The sequence below is a fragment of the Alosa sapidissima genome, chromosome 23 (assembly GCF_018492685.1).
Source record: "Alosa sapidissima isolate fAloSap1 chromosome 23, fAloSap1.pri, whole genome shotgun sequence".
In the NCBI taxonomy this organism is placed as follows: domain Eukaryota; kingdom Metazoa; phylum Chordata; class Actinopteri; order Clupeiformes; family Clupeidae; genus Alosa; species Alosa sapidissima.
Window position 1 is genome coordinate 23708477 of NC_055979.1, and position 13878 is coordinate 23722354.

Below are 13878 nucleotides of genomic sequence, written 5' to 3' on the forward strand. Positions count from 1 at the left end.
AGTACATTTGAGAGGCAAATATTGTACTCTTTACTCCACTACATTTCTATCCATAACTGTGAGTACCCGTTACTACTAGGAAAAAAGAAAAATCTTGGAAACCCTCAATTTGTTGTTTCCCTCTCAAACGTGATTGGATTGTGTAGGCGTCACTGATTGGGACAGCCTATCAGCAATCACCTTCAGCTTTCCACCAAAGTCAACTCCATGGTCATGGACGAAACAATGGATGAAGACGCAGCAGGTCCATCCCGGGAATGTGCCAACCTGTGGCCCCACCTCGCCAGACTATTTAAATTTTTTGAACAAGTTAATAATTGTTTTCACTTCAAGTGTTTCAATTACAAAATAGTATTTTGTATTTGAAATACGTATTTTAAATACATGTATTAGAAATACTGCCCATCCCTGGCAACATGGTAAAAAGATGAAAATGACTTGATTTTTCATAACTCCATGTAGGACGTTTCTGTACATAAATGTACATGTAAGCACTGTGGCAGTAGTAAAGCAATATTTAGAAAATGTAGGCTACTCTTGTACTCTTGATACTCAAGTACTTTTAAAAACAAGTACTTCAGTAGACATCTGACTGTTGTACTTTTACTTGTACTTGAGTAAAATTTAGTAAAGGGTATCTGTACTTTTACTCAAGTAATGAAGCTGTGTACTCTGTCTGCCTCTGCAAAAATCACAACTGCCTAACCAAAAATTGCGAAGTGGATGCTTATCCCGTGACTCAATGATTGATCTATCCTGTAGCTTTACAGTAGCTTTGGCTGATTCTTGCTATTTATGTTAATTCGAGTATTGCCTTGCTTTTTGATAAGATAGTATTATAATCTTCACAGACTCTTAAAATAGGCACAGTGAGAAATGGTGTGGTGGCTAAAGCAGGTGACTTCTTATTCCAGAGTTGTAGGTTCGATTTTCTTATGATGTAAGATTGTCCTCTTGCTTCTCGCTACCTGCAGGTGAACTAGTGTGACATGAAGATTCAATTGTTTTTGACTGATGTCTTGTACATATTGCTCTCTCGATGTAGAGTAACTATATGCATAAATATGTATGGTCAAAACCTACTGTTGTGTCTTGTAGGCCTACTTTCTCAGAGGTGAAAAGAAGAGATAGGATGCGAACTCCGGCCGAGTGCGCAGTGCACCGACGCGCTGTCGTTAAGCCACGAGACAGTCGATTACCCTTGCCATAACTAGACAGGATCAGACTGGTAATCTGTACAACCGGGCAAATGCCCGGTGGGCCTGTGACCTCCGGCTTTTTTTTTTAACGTTTAGCCTATTTGCGGCCCGTCATTTAGGCCTAGGCCTAGCCTATAAATGCAGTTGCATCCATTTGGCTTGGGGGGTGACAGGTCAATCATTTTGGCCTCTTCATGACAGGTTGAGTGTGTGTTACGATCGCGCCCCCCTGCCCCACCCCTCAAGTGGATTTGTCCAAGCAGCCGCTAGTTCGAGTGCATGGAAGCCAAGGCTGTATAAGTGCCTTCCGCTGGCTGGTGTTCACATTATTGCAGTTTAACCGTAAACAGCAATCAGAGGTCTAGTTTTATTCCATAAATATATTGTTTTTATAGACGTTAGTTGCACGCGCTACCAAGAGCTCATTTACTGCACCATGTAGGCTAGTGCGGTTCTGTCAACATAAAAAAAAACGGGTTGCCTACAATTTTCGCACAACTTGGTGGAAAAGTGTAGCACAGGTTAAAGAAAACCCATTCATTTTTGGAGCTGATCCTACTCAAAAGGAACTTCAAAGTATTTCCCATATAGTAGGCCTATCCTTTTAGCTCACAACGACAGTGAAAGTGAAACTTGGAAAGTGGTCTCTCCACCGAGTGTTACATTAGATGCACAATCAATCGCGAGTCGATGCAGGTAAAAAGTACAGTAGGCTATCAACTGGTAGGTTAGTAACGAAGGTATTGCCAAATGTGATGACGGCACACAAACTAGGGCAAAAACGTTTAGTATACACTTGTGGTTATAGCCTACAGTTAATGTGAATCGCGGACTATAACCAAAGTAAAGGAGAAGATTTTGCACCAAATAAAGGCTGTTTGTGTTTCTACAACATGTTGGCACAAAACGTAATTTCTGACGATGTCCATGTTCAGTAGCCTATATTTGTCATTCACAGTCAAACATTGACATGTGGTTTAATGCATGGGGTAACATGACGTGAGACAGACAGAAGATGAGCCTGTCTTTAGTAGCCTATCCCTGAATCCTGTCCCTCTCAATTTCAAATCACTTTAAAACGGTGTGATTAGCAACCATTTTTTTTTTTTAATCCCGGAGAGACACCCCCGGACCCCCGTGTTATTGTGATTAGGCTATAGGTCCAAATCTAAATGTTTGGGTTCAGTTTATGAAGTGTTGCTACAGCATAATACTGTGTGTTTGTTATTTATGCTCCCAGTCCAACCCTGTACCTAGAAATTTGTCTAGGCTATATATTTTTTCCAACATAGATATTTAACACAAATAATGACTCATATTGGTCTGCTTAAGTTAACTGTTTTATATGCTTGCAATAGGTTTAGGTTGTTGCTGATGGCAATGACAATGCCAGCATTAATCACTCGGTTTAAATGAGAAAAATGTGGACATAGGCCGTGGCAGAGAATTTCTAGGGGGTGGGGTATTAGACGTTGCCACTGTTTCCACCAATGATATGTATCGCTGCATCATCAACAACGTTGTTGGAACTATGGTGTTCGAACGCCGGAGGTATAGCGAATTGCGACACAGGTATGATGCTTTCTGGAAACAGGTGTAACAAAGTCGTTGTTTGGTCGCAAGTTGCGTCGTACTATGGTGGTTGAGCAATGTCGTTGCTAACTTTTCTAGAAACGACCCCCAGGAATGTTGTCTGGACCTGCTGCCTTGCGGGTGCTGATAGTGGAGAGTGTCCTCTTCACGCTGGCAGCAGACAAGCACAGAGCCTGGTCATGGGGAGGGGGTCTTCTGTGGAAGCATGTTATTTTGTGCTTCAAACCGTGCAAAGAAACTGTTGAGGTTGTTGAGCAGAGAGATGTTGCTGTCACAGATCTGTGGTGCGGGTTTGTGGGTTTTTTACTCATATGCATATTCAGTAAGTCGCTGTGGACAAAAGTGTCTTCTAAATTCCATAACCATATTACTCACTTGGAACTTCTAAATTCCATAACCATAATCATACTCAATTGGAACTTCTAAATTCCATAACCATACTCACTTGGAACTTCTAAATTCCATAACCATAATCACTTAGAACTTCTAAATTCCATAATCATATACTCACTTGGAACTTTGTAGAAACTTTTGTATGTACATGTTTGCTCACTCTTCCTCTTCCCTCCCAAGACCAGTTTAGTCTCCCTGTTTTCCAGGCTGTGTCTCTCTCTAACAGGATCTGTAAGGGTAACTGTGCCCCTGATCCTGAACTGAGGACAGGGCCTACGCCACATATTTTGTTTTGTGCTTTACTGAGCTTGTCTATTATAACTACTGTGCATCTTTGTGAGTGTTTTACTGCTAGAACTACCTTGTCTATATTTTCCTTCTTTACATAAGTTGTTATTGTTATTTCAAATGTTAGTATATATTATATAAAAAAAACACCCTGGAAATATGTCTTTCGTTGTCTTTCATTTTTTCAAAACATTTGCATAAAAAGTCAGACCCACCAAATAAACAGAGGCTTCAGTGATGTCAGACTTGCTTTCACAAAATCACCACCCTTTTATTTGAAGAAAGGAGAAGTTGTCTTAGATAGATGTAGGTGTAAGCTAAGCACCAGCGGAGTGTGACTATATTGCGTTAAGTTGACATTGCACAAGTAAACAGCTGTTCCCAGGCTTTACAGGGGGAGGCCCCTGATGCCAAATATTAGATATTTGTGCTGGAATGAGCTACAGTGGTCTGCTGTAGTGTCGTTGACAGAAAAAAAGGGGAAATGAGCTTTGTTCAGAAAATCCCAACACTACATCACTTTATACCTTGTTGTCTTTGTCTACACTCAGTTCCCCAAGCCTAGTTCCTCATCTATGTACTCTGGTTCAAACAGATATGGTTCTGGATTTTGGTTTGTCTCAAAGTAGGCATCCTCTGAGGCTTCCACTGTTGCAAAGTTGGCCAAGATTACCACATTAGTTAGTTAGCTGCTCACCACTCACTCGTTACATTGGTTTTATACAGTTACAACAAGGTTTTTCAGGTGCTGTATACAATCACTGCGGCCAGTTAGTGGTGCTGTGCCCAGTTGGTGCTGCTAGGCCAAGGTACATTGTACAAGAATGTAGTTCTGAATGTCTAACCACAAGAGCAGGTTAAATTCACCACACTGTTTTCTAGGGCAGGTCTGTGTGTGGACTACTGTACCTTTCTTTTATTGTCTTGCACTTCTAGTTTTTCATGTCCTCAATTTACGTAGTCCATGATGTATTTGTAAATTGTAGGAATTTGAATGAAGGGAAATTATAGATAAACACAACCATGATGACTAAATTGGTAGTAAAATGATTGCCATTGTTTCACATTTTGTAGGCCATTTAGTCCCACACTGTTTTCAGCGATTAAACTGTTGCCTGTGTTTTTCATCGCCCTGCTGATTTAAGTTTGATCCTCCTCTCTTGTTTTTGTAAGTTTGGATTTTCCCATGTGCAACTTAGCTGCGGATAACATCTGGCATCCATTTCCTGTCTGTGATCCCCTGTCAACCATGATTGCAGCTATGGGACTTGCATCTATTTACTGTTTGTGACTTCACTATTAACCATTAGTGCAGCCAGGCCCGGAGTGGGTAATTGGGAGCTTCAGGAGGAGTCCGTTAACGTTTTGGGCCGCTCTGAATATCGTGAGCTTAAGTTCATTTGCTGCGCGGTCACAGCCCCTTACTCGCAGTTTCCCAAATATTAAGAACAAAATAGCACTCACAAAAACTGCTCGGAAGTTGCAACCAAGTCTATTTGCAATAATTTAAGGGAGTAAATGAGCAGCCCCTCCTCCAGTGACACGGCCCTGACGAACTGTCATGTGTGCAAGTGAGAGTGGGAGATGTGCAGTAGGCTAATAATAATTAATTTTACTGTAAGGTAATAAAAGCCCTCGAAAATAAAATATAATTAAAATGTGTAAAAAGGATGAAGTTCCTATGCACAGCCTTCTGATTACCAGTTTCAGTGAGCAAGCCCTGTTGGCAAACACACAGTAGAGCAAGTGCACATTTACAGGGCTTGTCACTGTTATGTGGTAGCCTAGAAGCTATCTTGCCTAGCTCGGGTAGACTACGCTATGTGCAGATATAAAATGGCCTGGAATTGATGAGTATTCAAGTCATAATTTTTCACTCCTGAAGTTTATGAATGAAATTATTTCTAGATTCCACTCGCATAGATAGCTACCAGTCCTCCAAAGTTCTTGTACAAGAACAATCAAAAATGTCAAACTAGCAACTGATCATTACATGATTGCATTGCCAGCAACAGGGTAATTATTAATATACCATTTTTTGTATTAGTTCAGGGGAGGTTATTCCTAACTCCTATCTTGTAAAGAAGCATCCCATCACCCCTTACCTGTCTCTCTTACAGATAGCGTAGTAGTTTATTTTGTTATTTATTTATTTATTTTTATTTATTTAATTTATATAGTATATTTAGTATTTAGTTTTGTTAGTTTTTCTTATCTTCTACTGTCTCTATTGTACAGTGGAGTTCGGTTATATGTTTATACTTATTTACCATTTCTACTGTAAGTGCATGTTGTGTGTGATGTCTATGCTACTGAGACCCTTGAATTTCCCCTTGGGGATCAATAAAGTATCTATCTATCTATCTATCTATCTATCTATCTATCTAGTAGGCATGTGATGTACTTTAATGACACCACCCCGCACCCGAAAGGGTCACTGGAATTTCCCACTCCGGCCCTGAGTGCAGCTATGCTGCATCAGCTGTACATGGATTGAATTGAATTCAAGCTGATCTGTTAGGATATTCTCCATTTGGATGAATAATACATAATTTGTGCCCACAGCAATCAGACTGTATAATGATCAAAAACATCTCAGGCATCAAGCAACACAAGGGGGGAGCGGAGAAAAGAGAGAGAGAAATCTAAGAGAGCACTGTAAACTGATGGTGAAAAATGTGGCAAATTGACCGATTTGTTTTTTAAATCAAGTGTAGCTTCAGCTAGCACTAATACTGTAATTTGGAGGCTCTAATGCTGATGGCGAGAGAGAAAGAGGTCCTAACGAAATTGGATTCAGATGACGTAATAGACAGGGTTGTGGAGAAAAGCAAACTCCTTCGTACCTTGTTAACTGCATTGTGGCAAGACATGTTTTTATTATGGATTGAGTTAAAGGGACACCAGGCAACGCTTTCGTGTTAATTACTCATCTTCGTAAGTCGGTATATGGTTAAATGACTCATTACAGGGCGAATAAAGACTCTCTCACCCGCCCCTACTACCTGGAAGAAGGAAGAATATCCCGCTTGCAAGTTCAGTGTATCCTACCCGCCGACCGAAGCAGGATCAGTTTACATCCTGCATCCACAACACAGAGGCAGGCTAACGATTGTTGCAAACGTGTATAATGGCAGAACCGGCGAAGAAGCAGCGAAAACCTTTGACGGAAGATGCAAAGAAAAGGAAAAGAGCTTCAGACCGAGCGAGGGGGAGTTTCGTAGAGAAAAAGCATCAGGCTTGCCTGGTGTCCCTTTAACACACACACTCTACCTACTCAATTAGGATAGCCCAACACACACTCTACCTCCTTATAGGACAGCCCCACACTCTACCTCCTTATAGGACAGCCCAACACACACTCTACCTCCTTATAGGACAGCCCCACACTCTACCTCCTTATAGGATAGCCCAACACACACTCTACCTCCTTATAGGACAGCCCAACACACACGCTACGACAGCCCCACACTCTACCTCCTTATAGGACAGCCCAACACACACTCTACCTCCTTATAGGGGTCCATGACCATGGCACCCTTGACAGGGACAACAAGGAAGCGGTCATCCTCAGCTAACCATTTGTAATCGGATACTTATCTCACATAAATCATAATGATATTAGCGGCTAGGTGCTGTGATAAACGGTTTGCGGCTAAATTAACGTTGGACCAATGAAATGTCATCATATTTCCATTCTGCATAATGCGCTTCCTCCATCTCCACCCATTACTCTCGATGGTATAGGCTATCTCACCTCACTCAATACAGGGCAAACCATATATAAGAATAATCAGCAGACATTCCCGGACACGACGATGAAGCATTCTTTTGTATATGCCGTTTCCATGTTTTGAAATTGCAATTGCAAATTCTACCATCATGCTTCAGGTGACATGAATGTAACAATCATGAGACACAAAGTATTTTTCCTTGACATATAGGCTGACATAAGTATGATCACATCATACTTTCGCAGATATGGGTAGCCTATACTGTCTTGAAAACAATATAGCATAGCATAATAACCCTTACAATGACCAAAGAGCTTAGCAAAATTACACTGAAAATATCCTAGACCTCAAAGGACTAATTTATATGGTTAAAAAGGATCATAGCTTAGTCTAGGGTGCAATTGATGATTGTTTGATTATTGAATGATCACATAAGTTAACAGTAGTTTGTAATAAGCACTATCCTAGTTCAACTTAAAAAGAGCACTGATCAGGAAATCTGTAATCTGCTTTCATAATTACATGGTATTCTGCAACTTTCACATCCAGTCAGCGATGGCTCAAGAGAGGATTATTGTCTAGTCAGTGTTCTATTAGTCAGGTTTCACCTCACTTAACTGAGTTAATGCCTTACAAAAAATAACTATAGAAAGTATGGTAACACTTTACTTGATGGGTGAGTTCATAACACATTCATAGCAGCTGTCATAAACTGCACATAAAGCATTCATGACTGTTTCATGAGACATGACTCAACATTCATACCAAACCTTTTATGAATGTGGAAGACAAAACGATGACAACTTGTCAAAATAAAAGTCTAACAATCGTAAAGCAGCATTGCCGTTTTTCTCTCCAGCCTTTGTAAATATTTCATGAATATCTTATGAAGTCTACATCGAATGTCACTTTACCATACAAGTTGTGAAGTATTCATAATCACTGAATTTAACTAGCCTACATTCAGCTGACCCGTATTTGTGTAACCTGGAACGGTTGGACATTACCAGTAGAAAAAGATGAGAAATCATCTGCAAAGGTATCATAAAACAAATTCATTTTTATGAAACAAAAATTATTTGCTTGACCATGTTCTGTCTTTTTGGCACTGGAGTAGCCCATTGACTCAGATGTGACGTGATCAGGTAAGAGGTTTGGAACAAAAACGGCAATGCTGCTTTGCAATTGTTGGACTTTTATTTTGACACATTTTTGTCATTCTGTCTTCCACATTCATGAAAGGTTTGGTATGAATGTTGAGTCATGTCTCATGAAACAGTCATGAATGTTTTATGTGCAGTTTATGACAGCTGCTATGAATGTGTTATGAACTCACCCGTCAAGTAAAGTGTTACAGAAAGTATTTTGTATTATATATTATTATTACAAGCATGATCACATCATACTTTCCCAGATATAGGTAGCCTATACTGTCTTGAAAACTATATAGCCTAGTATAACAGATGGCCCTTACACTGAGCTTACAGTGTAACTAGATGTACCGCAGAGCGGTACAAAATATGACCGCCGCCCAGTCCGGCACATGCGTGCGTGCATGTGCTTGTGGATGTGCCTGTGTGTGTGCATGTGCATGCATGCGTACATCTACTGTGTGTGTATGTGGCATACGTATGATTACTGTGAATGTATGTGTGTGAATATCTGTTTATGCACATGTGTGCATATGGAATTGGTTAACATGACCCCTGGAGGCAAACATACGCAAAAAATTGGTCATCCTAGGCCCCTCAAGATATTCACAGAAAACTGTTGGTGTACGGTCACTAAATGTACACATAAATTATTTTATTGTATGGCCCTCCATGAACGAAAGTTCACGAAACTTGGCATGCATTCGGAGGGTGTCATAATGATCCTACACTTCCAATTTCGTGCAGTTTTGACCATGTTAGGTCACAGATACCTGCGATTACAACACCTAATTTTTACTTTTTTGTTTTTAACTAGGTGGCGCTATACATGAAATGAGTGGTTATGGAATGGGTTGACATGGCCCCTTGAGATCAACATACAAAAAAAAGGTGGTCCTCCTAAACCCTACGGTTCTCGAGATATTCGAGATATTCGAGAAAAACGATGGTTCCATGCTATCCATGTGGGGCTACATGCCCACCAAGTTTCGTGTACCCCGGTCTTTCAGTGTCCTGGGAATCCTTGACGGAAATTTGGCCGTGTGAAAATCTGACTAAACCTATATGACCGCCGCTTCGCTGCGCGGCGGTCATAATAAGTAAAATTACACTGAAAATAGCCTAGGCCTCAAGGGGTAGCTACAATTCATTGAAGACCTTTTAAGGTGTGATGAAATTTTACCTACAATCCTAGTGACGTCCCTGTTGAATATAACACAACTTGCATTGTTTTTTTTTTTAACACATCTCTGTGTCCAGATAGGGACAACACATTTGTTCGAAAGAGAGGTACACAGGGTGTCAAGCGGACATGTGAGGGGAGTTCATTTAAAAAGGTTGAGAAACATCAGTGGAGGATGTCCTTAGATACTGTAGGTATCCTTGATTGATGCAGTTCTTTAGGCAAACACACCATTGGTGACTGCATTAGATTGGGAGGTATAATGATAGTTGCTTTAGAGCCTCTGCTTATGTACATAAATTGGCACATAAACAAGTTAGTTATTTTTAACTCTCCTCGTGGACCTAACCAGTGCATGTGCTTTTTACACCACATCCTGTGTAACATTAAAAATGTGTCACAGCTGTGCTCATATTTTTCTGAGATAGAGTTCTGAGAGATGTTCACCACAGAATGACCTACTTTTAGAAGTATGGTGAAGCAGCCTTTAGCTAGGTGGTTCAGCTTATCAACCAACTTCCGGATGACATCAGAAATGCCTCTGTGCCTGTTCCAAATTGCTTGATGGTGTTTTATGCCTCCAACATTGTCTTCCAGGCAGCGCTGCCACCGCTGACTTAGAGGCACCTAATCCTAAACCTAACCCCAACCCTAACCCTTCTCTTTTAATTAAAACTATTTATTTGCCCTTCCCTTTTTTATATAAGTCATTTTACCCACACCTTTTCTTGGCCCCTTCTATTTTTGTCCACCTGCTCACCTATAACCACACACATTTACTTTAATCTCTTTTTCCCCCCATGGTTTAGCCTAGCCTTACACTCAGCCTTTTTCTTTATTTTTTCTTTTTCTTTTTACTCCATTACTCACTTTAACTTCCTCCCTTCCCCACTTCTTAACCCTACACACACATACACACGCACGCACACACACGTACGCACACACACACACACACACGCACACACAAACGCAATTTTTTTCCCTTCTCTCCTGATCCCTACCCCACATACATTTACACTTCTCATATTAATTATATCCTCCTTTTTTAATCTTTTTAAAAAAAAATGTCTTTGTTTTTTTACTGCATGTTTTGTCTCCATCCACCCATAACATATCATGTCTGCCACAGTTCCCCTTCCCAAACACTTAGCTAGACCCACTCATAGACATCCCCCCCTTAGACCCCAACCCCTTCCTAGACCTACCGCACTCCTACCCACCCCCCCTCACACTTACAGAAATGCAATTACCAACCCCACACAGAGAGGCTTTCCTTTACAGTACCCTACCCACTCCTACCTTCACATAACACGTCCTCTCCTACCTATGCCCCCACCCAACACCAGATACATTCACACACATAGACCCCCTAGGCCCACACACACATATGCATCCACCTTAACCTCCACTAGACCCCCCTCTTCACACACACGCACACACCCCACTCCACCACCAGACATGTACACAAACACTCTCAGACATGAACCAGATCCCCTCACACGCCAACAAGCCAAACAATACTTTAAATTAATCCAAGTCACACATCACAAACAGATCACACACACAGCTCTGGATACACACACTTTCCCCACAGGCATGTACAGACAGGTCACCAAACTCACAGAATTCATCAAACCAGCCGCCCCCACACCTCAGACACTAGAACTACTCAGAAACAACACAACACAGTGGATGGAACAGAACATGCAAATTTTACACAACCACTACACCTCACAAATATTAAATTTTACTACATCTTCAGCACCTTTTAACAACACAGCTTTTCAAATAGCGTGTGGCTGGGCCAGGAAGAAGTACCAGAAAAGATTCACCGACTCCACTCTTCCCACAGTTCACCTGGCCCTCAACCCCCCTACTCCCGCCCCTTTGCCTACACCCCCTCCTCCCCATACCCCCCCATCTACTTTAACATGCCTTTCAGATTTTCCACCACTTTCATCCACAACTTCACCATCACACACAACCACAGACACGTTAGCTCAAACACTTCCCAACCCTACTTCCACTTCCCCTCCCACTTCCACCCTTCCAACCATACACAATCACAACACACCACCAGGATCCACCAACTTACAGACTCACACACATACAACACTGACAGCTGACACACTCACTACACCACACTTTACACCTCCACGCACTCCTGCTAACACAACCACACACCTTTCCCCCTACATAATATCACAAGCACATACAGCAAAGCCACTACCCCAGCGTCCCACATTGAGAGTCACCACACAGTTTCACCACACAATACACAGCCAACCTGAAACAAACACTACCCCCACCACCACACACTCACCCAGGTCAACACGTACACAACCCCCCAACCACTTAGTAGTACACACCCTCGATAATATAGTTTCCTTGTCCCCACAGCACCTCCGCCTCCGTCCCCACAGCACCGGCGCCTCCGCAGCTGGAGAGGGCGATGACGAAAGGGCGGACTCATCAAGTCAAACGATTTGTCACAACCGCAGCTGAGCCCTCTCCATCAAAAGCTGTGGGACCGCCGGAGACACCCAACCCTCCTATCCCTTCCACACCCCACACCCCACCACACACCATCTCCAACCTCCTCTTACAACCCACACCACCCACTACACACCTCTTCCACCCCACTTACCACCGTGCCCTCAGAAACAAACTGGAAGAATGGTCAATTTCAATACACAAACCACTAGCTTTCATAGGAGATTCCAATCTCAATAGGATTCCCCCCTTCACCCATCCCGATATACAAATTGACAGTTACCCTGGAGCCACCACCTACCACTTTGCCAAACTCTTACAGAAAACCACCCCCCTTCCCCAAGTGAAGTCGGTGGTCTTGTCAGTGGGCCTCAACAACAAGGACCATGACCCCAAAAACACCAGCATCAGACAGTTCCTCATCCTCTACAAACATGCTTCTACAGTTTTCCCCAATGCAATCATACACATTCCCCTCATTAATTTTTCACCCCGCCTCACTACCCAACAGCAGGCCAATCTCACTCACATTAACAACTTTATAACTTCCCACTTCCCCCACATCCCCACTATCCCCCCAGACACCTTCCACACCACCCAAGATAACATACACTGGACACCCCATACAGCTCATACAATCTTTACACATTGGTGCCAATATTTACATTTTCAATAACTCCACCCATAACCCTGGCCCCCCCAACTCCCACCCCCCCTCCTGCACACTCACCCCCTCCACCCACTCCCACCCTCCCTCATGATTTAATCATGAACCTTTCCACCCTTTTCCAACCCACTTCCCCACAACGCTCTCTGTTGGAGAGGGGGCTTACATTCATTCCACACACCACTCGCATGGACCGGGAGGAACTCCAGAGGGACCTATACCTTTATCACCGCCGCCTTAAAATACTCCATCACTTTTCCTCAGACGACACCTACACTCCCACCCCCTTCACTCTCCCCTCCACTTGGGAACCCCACACTTCACAATTAGATAAGAAATTAGTTAAGCACATTCACAGGGACAGGCGGGCACTCAATTCCTTTCTCAGACACCTCCCTCCCCCCACCACCAGCAACCTCACACTAGCGGAAAAACAGGCCATTTCACAACTCACAAACAATAAAAATATAGTCATCAAACCGGCGGACAAGGGTTCCAAAATTGTTATCATGGACACCCATCACTACCTCACTGAAGCACACAGACAGCTCAACAACACCCAGTTTTATACACCCATAGCACAGTCCACCCAACCCGCAGCACAGTCTGAAATCCGCCGGTTAGTCACCTCACTTTATCAACAACACTTCATTAACCATAAACAAAGTATATTTTTACAAGGACCGGACCACCCCCGACCACGACAATTTTATCTCCTCCCCAAAATTCACAAACCCCCACACACTTGGACAGTTCCCTCTCAGGTTCCTCCTGGTCGTCCCATTGTGTCAGATTGCAACAGCACCACATACAACATTTCCATCTATATTGACTCCTATCTTAACCCCCTTTCCAACAGACACCCCTCCTACCTCAAGGATACATACCACTTCCTCACTAGGCTTCGACCCATGGCAGTCCCACACCACACTCACCTCTTCACTTTAGACGTAGATAGCCTTTACACCAATATCAACACCCCCGCCGGATTACAAGCAGTTCAAAACACTTTTCAAAAATACCCAGACCCTCACAGACCGGACACCATCCTCCTGCAACTTTTAGAAATCTGTCTTACTCATAATGATTTTAACTTTGACAAGAAACTTTACCTACAAGTACACGGGACTGCCATGGGTCAACGCTTTGCACCTTCCTACGCCAACATCTACATGAG